Below are 12161 nucleotides of genomic sequence, written 5' to 3'. Positions count from 1 at the left end.
TCCCTCTTCACCATCACACAAAGGCAGCGAATATCTCAGAATGAGATCATGACTAGGGCTGTACAACTCCTGCTCCTTTTGGTTAATGTGGATTTTGCAAACCAAAGTGGCCACTTAAGTTTGAAGGAGTTTACTATCCTTCAGATTTGTTAGAAATTCACGTTCTACAGAAACCCAGAAAAGGCAAGCAAGCCAGACATAAACTAATGAAATGCTTGTGAGGTTTCATCACCTCCTTCCATTTCTACAATAGCCAGTCTAGCTGGTCTTTGGACTCCCCTTCTCATATGGAGTCCCTTTCACACTAATGGATTCCCAAATCCACAAGACTTAAACAGTGTTCCGGAGAGTGCTCCAGTGCACTACAAACCCTCTGGCTTCAATGCATTCTTGCAGGTGACTTTGTGGCCTGCTCCTTTCCCCCCAAGTTTTAAAATATGCTGCTTGGTGGGCTCCCTGCCCATCTCATCTCTGAAGGTTTCTTTTGATGGGCTCCAGGCATTCTGCTCTTTCACCCCATTCTCCAACATGGGGGTAGAACAGAGTGCTGCTGCCTCTGCAAAATTGGTCTTGGTTCCTTAAAATAACCCCACATTCCATCTCATGGCCTCACCTAATGGCCTCATGGCCTCACCATGAATCTCTCATTCAGATTCAACCACAGGACATACAGTTGTGCAGCAAAACCTGGAACCGAGGCCTTTGCAAAACTTCTGATTCAGCTCTAATTATGACATAGTAAGCTCTTTACAGGTATCCTTTTAGTTCAGCAGCTCTTCAGTTAGTTTCCATTTTGTGTGTGCACATATGTGAATGTTCTCAACAATTCATCTCTTCATGGGAAGTGTAATGGCATCATTTGTGATGGCAATTAAAGAGGGAAAGATTCTTGGGTGCACTACAGTAAACTGGTAATCAAAAGCTCCCTAACTTCAAGGGTTTTCTTTTCCAGGGATTTGAGGCTTATGTTAAATAAACCATTAACAGGTTTAGGATCTGATTTTTCTGAGCCTGCAAATGTGCCCACAACAAATTGGGGGAGCAAATATTAGTAGATTGAGTTAAGGCCCATCTGAATATCAAGCTCAGAGTATTCATTGCCCAGCTCAGACACTGTAAGAAAGCAAGGGACTTAATGTAACATTATGCATTAAAATTAATCTATTTCCCTATTTGGTTCAGTTTAAAATGCCCAGAAATGTGAACAGGGAAAATATTCACCTCTTCTTCCTGAGGAAGAAGATTTTTTTTTCCCTGTAAAGTTTTCCCTTGACTGGTGCTCTTTTTGTGCTGTTGAAATTCTTATGTGACTCATACTTGGCTGTGAAAGTAGAGAATGTTGTTGCCCTAGAGGTTGTGTTACTACTGTTCCAGAAGTCAGAGTAGTCAGGCCATTGCACTTAACACATGTTCAACTGTTTAAGACACAAACTTTTAACTTACATTGATATCTTAGGGTCTAAAAACAACTCCCCCTCTAGAGCTGAAGGAGACTCTATATTACTCAATAAGTAGGAACAGCATAGTAGCAGCACAGAGGCCTTCTTTGAAAACTTCAGATTGTGATTACTGCCATTTAATAATAAGGGGGTGCTGTGATCGGGAATATCCCCACACTGGTTTTACTACTTTCAAGTCCATCTAGGGTGAAGAATATATACAAGATGGCTCAAGTCAGTTCTCCTTTCTCTTTGAATTTCACATAGGAAACTTTCCCAGCCTTAAAAATGAAATGGAATCAACGAGATGTGCCTAATTAAACAAGCTAGAACTGTATTCCCAAGAATCAAACCTGTAATTTTCAGCACTACTGCGCCCTTTAATTTAGTGTGCTTAAATATGTCTCTAAAACGGTGAAGGAAAATCTTCCCAAGTGCAAAAGTATTTATGTTGGAATGTATTATAAAATTCATTAGACTTTGTGGTTCAGCAGGGCACGGAACATACATATATAGATCTCATTAGCTCAACCCACATAATTTACAACTCTATAAGTGCTACCTCCATTTTGTTATCTAAAAATAATCTTATAAAATGAAGAACATTTGTGTTACTGAACCTCTTTATTGGTGTGATAAGTGACGGGGGTTTTTCTTAACCAGTCTTTGGTTCCAATTTATAGACCCATGTTGAATTTGGGAAAAGTCCTTTAAAAATCTCCCCGTGTTTTCATGTGGGCAATATGCGTTTGCTAATCTATTGCTAAAGTTCTGCCAGAGATGATGATTTATGAGCAAGGTTAGACTATATCAGAGAGAGCCAACCTATGGCATGCGTGCCAATGGCGGCACGTGAGCTGATTTTCAGTGGCACTCACACTGCCCGGGTCCTGGCCACTGGTCCAGGGGGCTCTGCATTTTAATTTAATTTTAAATGAAGCTTCTTAAACATTTTAAAAACCTTATTTTCTTTACATACAACAATAGTTTAGTTATATATTATAGACTTATAGAAAGAGACCTTCTAAAAACATTAAAATGTATTACTGGCATGTGAAACCTTAAATCAGAGTGAATAAATGAAGACTCGGCACACCACTTCTGAAAGGTTGCTGACCCCTGGACTATATCTGACAGTATTGTCTTGGTTAGCATAAATAGGAGGATGTCTAAGCTGATTTCAAGCTCACAAAGTGTAGTTACTTGCTCTCAGTACCTATCCTATTTAATCTAACCTATCCTATCTATCCGTTAGAGAAGTCAAGGATATAACATCGAAATCATTATTGCTCTTAACGGTCAATTACTTTTTTAGTGACTCACATCTCCTCTGTCATACAGTTTGTTGTTTCTTAAGCCACTGCTGGCCTGTTAAATACGCCTCAGAATCCCATTTGAAATACGTTCTTTTTCAATTTCAGCTCATGTCTGTGCATTAGACTTGGTGTCTCAAAAGAAAAAAAATGATTTTGAAAACTTAATATCTCCACATTAGTCCAGTTCTGCATAGCCTAGTTTATCTTGATCGGATTTCCATTTTAAAGTATGCCTGTGACTCCTGAGAAATTGTGAATTATTATTATTTTAGTGCCATTATTTCATTGTATGATTAGTACAATGCCTGACTTCTGCTGAGTGACTGCCTCAATACATACTGTCCAAACAATTTAAATCATTATATGAAACCATTCTTTAATTTTATCATACAATATTTGCTTTATCCTGGTAGGATGAATCCACTGATCCTCTTACGCTACCACTTGGGTACTCATGCATTGGCACAGAATAGTTAGCCATAAACTCACCCTAGTAATACTCATATTATAGGAAACATAAATGTCCTTAGATTTGCCTTAAAGCTTCAGACCTGAGCAGTGATCTCAAATTAAGAAGGTATTAATGATTTCTATGATTTACAGAAGTAAACAAATCTATTCAAATGTAGTGAAAAATATAGAATGTTTTGTATACTTCTGTGTAATAAACGTGAATATACTTGACATTGAGATCAGTGCTCAGATCTGAAACTTCAAGGAAAATCCAGATACATTAACCAAAGTTTATTTATGTCAAGGCAAAACTGTAACATATTTATGCTTCATGCCCATTTCTAAATTAGACAGTATCACTGTTAGTAGTGAAATAACTAGTGAGGATTTTTGGCAAGGAGACATACATGATAACCAGACATATTGAGTGGGCTAGCGACAACTGTTGAGAAAACTGTTTTTCTCCAATAAGGATTATGAAATGTTTGCTATGTTACATAATACTTTATGGTCAAAGCTTGTAGAATTCAATAAGGATGAAACCAATAGGGTTATGTAAAAGTTATAAAGTTATTCTGGAAAAACTATACAATTTAATAGAGAATTCTACCCTTGTAATAGATTTGTTTCTCACAATCACTTCTGTTTAAAGTTTAAGCATATACAGTAGGGCTAAATTATATATTTATAATTTGTAATTGGTTAGACTAGAAAAGAATTTGAAGAACTAGCAAAAGACACAAACTGACAACATTTTTTTTAAAAGTACATCAGAAACAAGAGATCTGCCAAACAATCAGTGAGGTCACTGGATGATCATGGTGCTAGAGGAGTACTCAAGGAAGACAAGGCTGTTGTAGAGAAGCTAAATTAATTCTTTGCATTGGTCTTCACTGCAGATGATGTGAGGGAAATTCCCACACCTGAGCCATTCTTTTTAGGTGACAAATGTGAAGAACTGTCCCAGATTGAGCTGTCAGTAGAGGAGGTTTTGGAACAAATAGATAAAATAAACAATAAGTCACGAGGACCAGATGGCAATCATCCAAGAGTTTTTTAAAAGAACTCAAATATGAAATTACAGAGCTACTAATTGTGGTATACAACCTATTGTTTAAATCAGCCTTTGTACCAGGTGACTGGAGGTTAGTTAATGTGACATCCATTTTATTAAAAACAAAATGCTCCAGAGGAGATCCTAGCAATTATAGGCCAGTAAACCTAACTTCAGTATCAGGCAAATTGGTTGAAATTATAGTAAACAACAGAATTATCAGACACATAGATGAATGCTATTGTTGGGGAAGAGTCAACACTGCTTTTGTAATGGGAAATCATGCCTCACCAATCTATTATAATTCTTTGATGTAGTCAACAAGCACGTGGACAAGAGAAAGCACTCTTATGGATCATTAACCAATTAAAAGACAGGAAACAAAGGGTAGGAATAAATGATTAGTTTTCATGATGGAGAGAGGTAAATAGCAGGGATCATCAAAAATCTGTACTGGAACCAGCACAATATACTGAAATCTGTTCAACATATTCATAAATGATCTGGAAAATGGGATAAACTATGAGGTGGCAAGTTTGCAGATGATGCAAAGTTAGTCAAGATAGTTGAGTCCAAAGCTGACTTCACAAAACTGGGTCACTGGGAAACAAAATGGCAGCTGAAATTCAATGGTAAGTGCAAAGTAATGCACCCTGGAAAACATACACAATGATGGGGACTAAATTAGCTGTTTCCATTCAAGAAAGAGATCTTGGACTCATTGTGGATAGTTCTCTGAAAACATTAGCTCACTATACAGCAGCAGTCAAAAAAGCTAATAATGTTAGGAACTAGAAGGATAATAGACAGTAAATATAATGCCACTATATACATCCACGGTATATCCACATCTTGAATACCGTGTGCAGTTCTGGATGTGCCATCTCAAAAAAGATATATTGGAATTGGAAAAAGTATATAGAAGGGCAACAAAAATAATTAGGGATATGGATCAACTTTCATAGAAGGACAGATTAAAAGGTCTGGGACTGTTCAGCTTAGAAAAGAGATGACTATAGGGGGATATGATAGAGGTCTATAAAATCCTGAATGGTGTGGAGAAAGTAACTAGGGAAGTGCTATTTACCTCATCACTTAACACAACAACCTGGGGCCACCTGATGAAATTAATAGGCAATAGGTTAAAACAAACAAAGGGAAGTACTTCTTCACAAAACACATGGTCAACTTGTGGAACTCATTGCCAGGGAATGTTGTGAAAACCAAAAGTAAAACTGGGTTCAAAACAAAATTAGATAAGTTCATGGAGGATAAGTCCATCAGTGACTATCAGCCAAGATGGTCTGGGATGCAATTGCATGCTCTGGGTGTCCCTAAATCTTTGACTGCCAGAATCTGGGACTGGATGAAAGGGAATGGGTCACTCAATAATTGACCTGTTCTGCTCATTCCCTCTGAAGCATCTGACACTGATTGGAAGACAGGATACTGGGCTAAGTGATCCAGCATGACCATTCTGATGTTCTTTGAATGACACCTCACACTACTGTTTAGTGTAGAGTGAGGTGCCACTGGCCACACAGGTGCTCCCAGAGGTAATGTGCTCCAAGGAGGCACAGTTTATTGAACGGGATCCTCAAGTGTGTAAATCATCATAGTTGAGTTCAGGGAAGCTATGACCATTTATATTAGCTGAGGATATGGACCATGGTCTCCTCAGGCTCCCAGGAGCACAACTGTTGCACCACCCTTAATGAGAGGGCACTGAGCTCCCTCCTCTGACTGCCTGGCTTTATTGCACCTCTCTTCTTCCCCCACCTTTGCCCAGATTTGTGCCTCTAGTGGAACAAAGCATGCAGAATCCTAGTGTTCAGCTGCAGGCTGGGGGTTCAGTGGGAAGACACAGGCAATTTAGCCTTAGTCTTGGTCTTTTATAGCAGAATTTATGCTTTTAGTAGAATATAATGTGAACTGATTGAAGTCAATGGGAACTACTATGTGCTTAAAGTTAAGCACACACGTAAACGCTTTGCTGTGAAGGTACCTCATTTGGCATGCATGTGTAATACGATGGCATACCCCTTTAAGTGTCAGGAGGTCTTGGGCCAATCAGCCCTGTTCAGTTAGCTATGCCCTGCTACACCTATTCTGGGTTTTGGACTCAAGCAGAAGGAAGTCCAGAAGTTGGGAGCTAAGAAAAGAAGGCTTTCAGGAGCGTAAGGCAAACAGAGGCCTGTGAAGACTCCAGGAAGAAGGCTTAGGAATGTTCAGCAAAGAGCAGAGAGCAAGCCAAAGGAGTCCTGTTGGGACTGGGTGAAGATATGGAAAGGAGGGTGAAAGCTGAAACCACAACCGGAGACCCTGTTTGAAAATTTAACCCAATACTGAATTTAGATATTTTTGTAATGTAATAAGCATGTCAGAAATATAGACCGTCTAGAAACTGGCCATTCTAGTTTCACAATGCTGAAGAAAATGCAAAACATAAACAGCCTCAAAGTGAAAAGTAAATTACACTTTAAAGTAGTTTGTTTTAATAATCAGATTTTCTAGTAACAAAGTTAGATTGTTTTAAATATGTGATTTGCATCTTGCAGACAGTACCCCTTTTACTAAATGTGTAGGGCCTGATTCTTTACTGCTCTGCAGCTTGTGTCTTCATTTACACCAGTGCAAGGTGTGTGTAAAACACTGTTGCTCTGATTTGGTAGAATTTTACACCCATTTTAAATGGTGTAAATGAGGACACAAGCTGAAGGACAATGGTAAATCAGGACCTCAGTGTCACTGGTTATGCACTGAGCTGAAATAGTATAACTGTATCTGCTTCTCCCTTACTGGTCATTCCTTCCAGTAATTGGTCCCATGTGCAGGTATAGGTGTCTGATCTTAGCAGGGCCGGTGCAACCATTTAGGCGACCTAGGTAGTCGCCTAGGGCACTTGGGTTTGGGGGGCGCCATTTTCTTCAGCAGCGACCGTGGCGGCTGGGTCTTCGGCCGCCTCGGTTGCCACCGGCATTTAGGCAGAGAGCTGGGGCAGGGGAACACGGGGGGGGGGCGCGGCGGCACGCAGGGGAACTCCCCACCCCAGCTCACCCCTGCCCCGCCTCCTCCCCAAGCACGCCGTCGCTGCTTCACTTCTCCCGCCTCCCATGCTTGTGGCACCAATCAGCTTAGGAGAAGTGAAGCAGCGACGGCGTGCTCAGGGAGGAAGCGGGGCAGGGATGATCTGGGGTGGGGAGGTGCCACAAGGGGGGCGCCTCAGGGCAGAGAGGGGGAGCTGCCATGGGGGGAGGGGAGTGTCTCGGGGTGGGGGAGGGCGCAAGGTGGAAGTTTCGCCTAGGGCACGAAACATCCTTGCACTGGCCCTGGATCTTAGCTCTACTATATCAGTGGTTCCCACAGTGATAAGAGCTGTATGACTTAACTGCTAGAATACATTTTATATGTACTTGGAGCATGAGATTCACTCTGGGCCCTTCTATATTGTCAGAAACTTTAGTGGTAAATGAAGACATACAGACTCTGATTCCATTGTTGACATTTTTTACCCCAGTGTGACTCTGTTGTTTTCAGTGGATTTATCTGATTTACACCGGAGTGAGAGAGGAGATTTTAGGAGCGCAGTGACTATCCATAAAGCATAGGCGCTCTATGGAGCTGTATGTATTAGTGCTTGGCTTGGGCTATGAATGGCCTGCCAACTGTATAATGGAAGTCAATTTTGGAGTTTATTATTTTAAGGAAAATTATAGGATGAAATTTAGACCGTGTGAAAGTGAGCACAGGAGTTACACTTGCTTATACCAGGGTTGAACTTGGCCCACAGAAGATAAATATTTGATGTTGGTTCAGTTCCTACTCCGCTATTGTCTTCCTGTGAACTTTGCCGAGTCATGTAATTTCTCTGTGCCTCAATTCTTCAAGTATAAATTGGGGCTAATAATAATCCCTTTCTCTTTTGTCTATCTTTTCTGTTTAAGGACAGTCTGTTCCTATGTGTGTGGGAAGTGCCTAGCATAGCAGGCCTTGATCTGTGCTCCTGTAATACAAATAATAAGAAAAAAGACTTCATTCATGCCTAACACATTCCCAAACACCGTGCATTAGCCCCACCATGATACTCAACCACACCAACTTACAACACTGCTCTAGCATGCTCACTTTAAATTCAGCAATACACTTCAAAGAATTTAAAACTCATGCTAAAACACACACAACCTTAACTTACAATTCTCTTATCACAGTCTTCGCATCTGCACATATCATATGCCAGACAGAAAAGGAATACAAATTTAATTACATATTCAAAATGGTTTCTTGTCAAATACACAAATGACTTTTGATCAAAGGGTGACAATATTGTTGCATTGAATGTAGTGGGCTTGATGGTATTAGTATGCTAGTGTGATTAATTATAGTATTGGGCTAGCATCTGGGGACTAGTATTGTGTTAGGTCTGAATATTGCATTATGATTTCCTAGCTGTTTGGTATCTGTGTTCTTGCAAGTAAATATACTTGAGCAACTCTCTAAGCTTCTGAAGTTTTTTGTGGGAGAGTGGGATGAGGTGTGCTCCCATACTAGCCCTGCAAGAGCTCACTTAGGCCAGGTGGGCCCAATCAGCGAATTAGGCTGAAAACAGGAGAGCTTTAGGTGGGAGGCAGTTAATTAGATAGAAGCTCACCTGTGAGGGACAAGCAGGGCTTCTACAAAAGCCAGAAGGCTGGCAATAGGAGGGGTGGCTGGTAAAGGCTGCAGTTGCTCCCTGGGAAGGAGTGTTTGGGGGCTGCAGCGTGGAGTTGCTTAAAGTTACTCCCTGTGAGAAGGGAGTGAAGAGGCTAGCAAACCCAGAGGAGTGGGGAAGGCCAGGAGATATGGATAGCAGCTCAGGGAAAGGCTACAAGGTGTATAGAATGGATCTTGACTGCTATGAGGAGAGTCACTGAGCCAGAACCTGGAGGGCGGGCCTGGGTTTCCCAGCCAGCTGCTACAGGAGTTGCACTATGAGGCAATGAAGCAGAAAGGCACCTGAGACTGCTGGAGGTCAGGAACCTTTATATCTCCCTCCCACACCCAGGGGAAACCACAACAATAGTGACCTTGCCAGAGGGCTGAGTCAAAAAGAACATAGCTGTGGTTCCTGAGAGTGAGAGAGAGAGGGGACTACAGAGAAGAAACTGACCAGGTATAATTGCTGGAAAGGGTGTTGTCCTGTCTGAGCTAATCCCCAGAACCTCCAGCAGGGAGTAGAGCAAACTCGTCACAGGGAGTTTGCTAGTTTTTAAAACAATTTATTAAAAGCTGAGCACCTATGGCTGAAGAACAAGGCTAGCCTAGTTGTGGGATATGAAACTGGTGTAATGATTATATCACCATTTATAACTTTGCATGAGTTAGCTTTAACGAGTGCTCCAGCTACTACTTTGTGCCATTCAAAGCTTTTCAGATGAAGCGGCAGTGTCGTGAAAAGGTTTTGGTCTCTGAAGGTAAAAAAGTTGAGCATTATTTAAAGCTTTCCCCTCTGTGAAGCTAATAATTTAAGCAGAGCTGATATTGTTTCACTGGCTCCTTAGTGTCCATTGCCCCACTCCCTGGCAAGCACCATCCCTGAAGCCCTCAGCTAGTCTTCACCGGCTGTTTTAAGTCATAACCACTGCCCTGCCTGTTCCCCATCCACACACCCCCACTCCCTGTCCCCGAGTGCCCCCGGATTCATTCTTGATTGCCCCCCCCGCCCTATCCAACCACCCCTTCTCCCTGTCCCCTGACTGCCCATGGACCCTCTGCCCCTGACTGCTCCCTGCTGCCCCATCCACCCCACTCCTTCCTGACTGCCCCCAGGGACCCCTGCCCCCATTCAACCTCCTATTCCCTCCCAGCCACCCTGACCCCTATTCACACCCCCTCCCTAACTCCCCTGACCCCTTACTGCGCTGCCTGGAGCACTGGTGGCTGGCAGTGCTACAGCCATACCGCCTGGCTGGAGCCAGGCTCTGCAGCTGTGCTGTCCCAGGAGCTTGGAGCTCTCAGCCCTGCTGCCCAGAGCATTGCGCCGGTGGTGGAGTGAGCTGAGGGTGCGGGGGAGGGTCCGGGGGCTAGCCTCCCGGGCCAGGAGCTTGGGTGCTGGTCAGGATGGTCCTGCAGGCTGTAGTTTACCCACCTCTGGTCTACATAGTAATATTTATTTTAAAAAGCTACCACATTACAGTTTCATGGGTTTTGGAAGGTCTCGTTTAAGTTCAGTTACTGTTCCAGTGAAAATGTGTTGGGGTTGGAGTCTAAAGCCAAGACTCTCAAAGCCCTTTTATGGACCTAAAGCCAAGAAGTTCTGGTAAGGTGGGACCCATCAAGGTTGAAGGACAGGCAGGGGGGTTTGGAACAGGATATTAGTAAAGGGGGAAGTCTTGGTCAAAAGAAGCCCCCACCCTTAAAAGGATCTGCGAGATAGATAATTCTTTCCCACATCTGTGAAGTGGTCACCTGTGCAGCTCAGTCTCGTAGGAAAAAAAGAGGAATCCAAACTGGATATTTAAATTACTAATTAGAGACATTGAAAAAGGACTTGCTTTATTTTTTAAAAATATTACATAGAATGGCTTCTAAAATGTCTTTTTCACAATGGCCATGGGGTCTAGTTGGTGAAGGGTGTTCACTGCCATGAATATGTATATTTATATATGAGAACTGTGTAGCCAATCAGCTCATAAATATCCAGCTATACTGTAATCTAATCCAGCACTCCAGGCATAATCACAGTATAGTACCCAGTGGCTCTACTTCAAATGTCTCATCAGTAAGGGGTGAGTTTAGGGACCTTCACAATAGCTACCAGGCAGGAAAGGGTCCTTGAAGAATGGTTCATAAATAAAAACTCTCAGCACCTATATAGAGTGAGTTCCTTTCCTGTTAGTAATGAGCTGTTGAGACAACTTGTTTTATTCTGCTCTGGAAAGCAAATCAAGCCACATCACAGAAAGGGATTATTAGTGACAGCCACACCATAGAATGTGCGATAGCCTATCAGGTGGTTACAGCCACTACTTAAAGCAACCTGACAGGTGTTCTGAGGGTCTGTCTCATTGTTTTCTCTGACTGACTCTCAAGTGCTAACTTGCTAAATCCTACACAGGACAGCCTCTTTTATCCTTAAGGTATCCCAAAGCATTTTTAAAGAGTTAAATACTGGGAGTGCAGTGGCCATGGGGAAAACACAGCAACCATTATAGTACCTATTTTATGGATTAAGGCAGTGTGGCCCAGTTCACCAGGATTAATTCCCTCTAGTTATTTTGGAAAGAATGATGGAGTCCTTAACTTCCATTTAGATAACCACTGGAGATGAGCAGAAGAGTCCTAGTTTTAAAGACTCACCTGAAAGATAATACTTCTACCAGGGCAGCAGAACTGTCTAAATCCCTCATGATGTATAGCAGGCCAGCAGGGGTATTATAAATCCAAGTTCTTGTGAGGACTTAAACATGCAATGCCCTCTTGGCCCAGAATCAAGATTGGTGTCAGCTGAGCCATAGTGCTGTTGCATCTGAGATAATGTTATTGAGAAAATACTTAGAATATACAGTATCAGCACTTCCAGGTGCTGTGGTACTACTGAGAATCCTAATCTTGAAGAAGCATGGGGAAAGAGGAAACCGCTTGAAAGTCGTTCCTTATTTGACAATAACGTCTCTGTGGTGTGTCTGGTGTGTTTTTTTTTTTTGAGTAATATCAGTTAACCACAGTTCATTCTGACTAGTTCAGTGCTCCGAATCTGTTGTTTGATAGTCCATAGTACCATTAACGACAACTGCCAATATTTTGAGATAATGTAAATGAGATCATATCTCTAGGCAGCATACTGTATGTTTTGAATGTCTTGCCATCCATACACAAAGGAAAATTTACACATAGTTAAGTCTAATTTTGAAATGCGTAGGT

General features: G+C 42.0%; 1 protein-coding gene across 11 annotated transcripts in view; it reads left to right on the top strand.

The window, feature by feature from the left end:
- The window catches only part of GRID1 (glutamate ionotropic receptor delta type subunit 1), an 845372-nt gene that overhangs the window by 256333 nt on the left and 576878 nt on the right, over positions 1–12161 (top strand). For 2 of the 11 annotated variants that reach the window (XM_039480957.1, XM_039480954.1), the window contains exon 1: positions 8976–9130. The exons of 6 other annotated variants lie outside the window; for them this stretch is intronic. The gene's annotated coding sequence lies outside the window, so the exon portion shown is untranslated. Of the gene's footprint in view, positions 1–8975; positions 9713–12161 lie in introns of those variants that run through there. 3 more of the 11 variants (XM_039480951.1, XM_039480952.1, XM_039480950.1) reach the window with 2 other exon arrangements.

The sequence above is a fragment of the Mauremys reevesii genome, linkage group 7, assembly GCF_016161935.1.
Source record: "Mauremys reevesii isolate NIE-2019 linkage group 7, ASM1616193v1, whole genome shotgun sequence".
Taxonomy (NCBI): Eukaryota; Metazoa; Chordata; order Testudines; family Geoemydidae; genus Mauremys; species Mauremys reevesii.
Note: the sequence above shows the minus strand (reverse complement) of the source record. Positions and strands in the feature narration are given on the sequence as shown.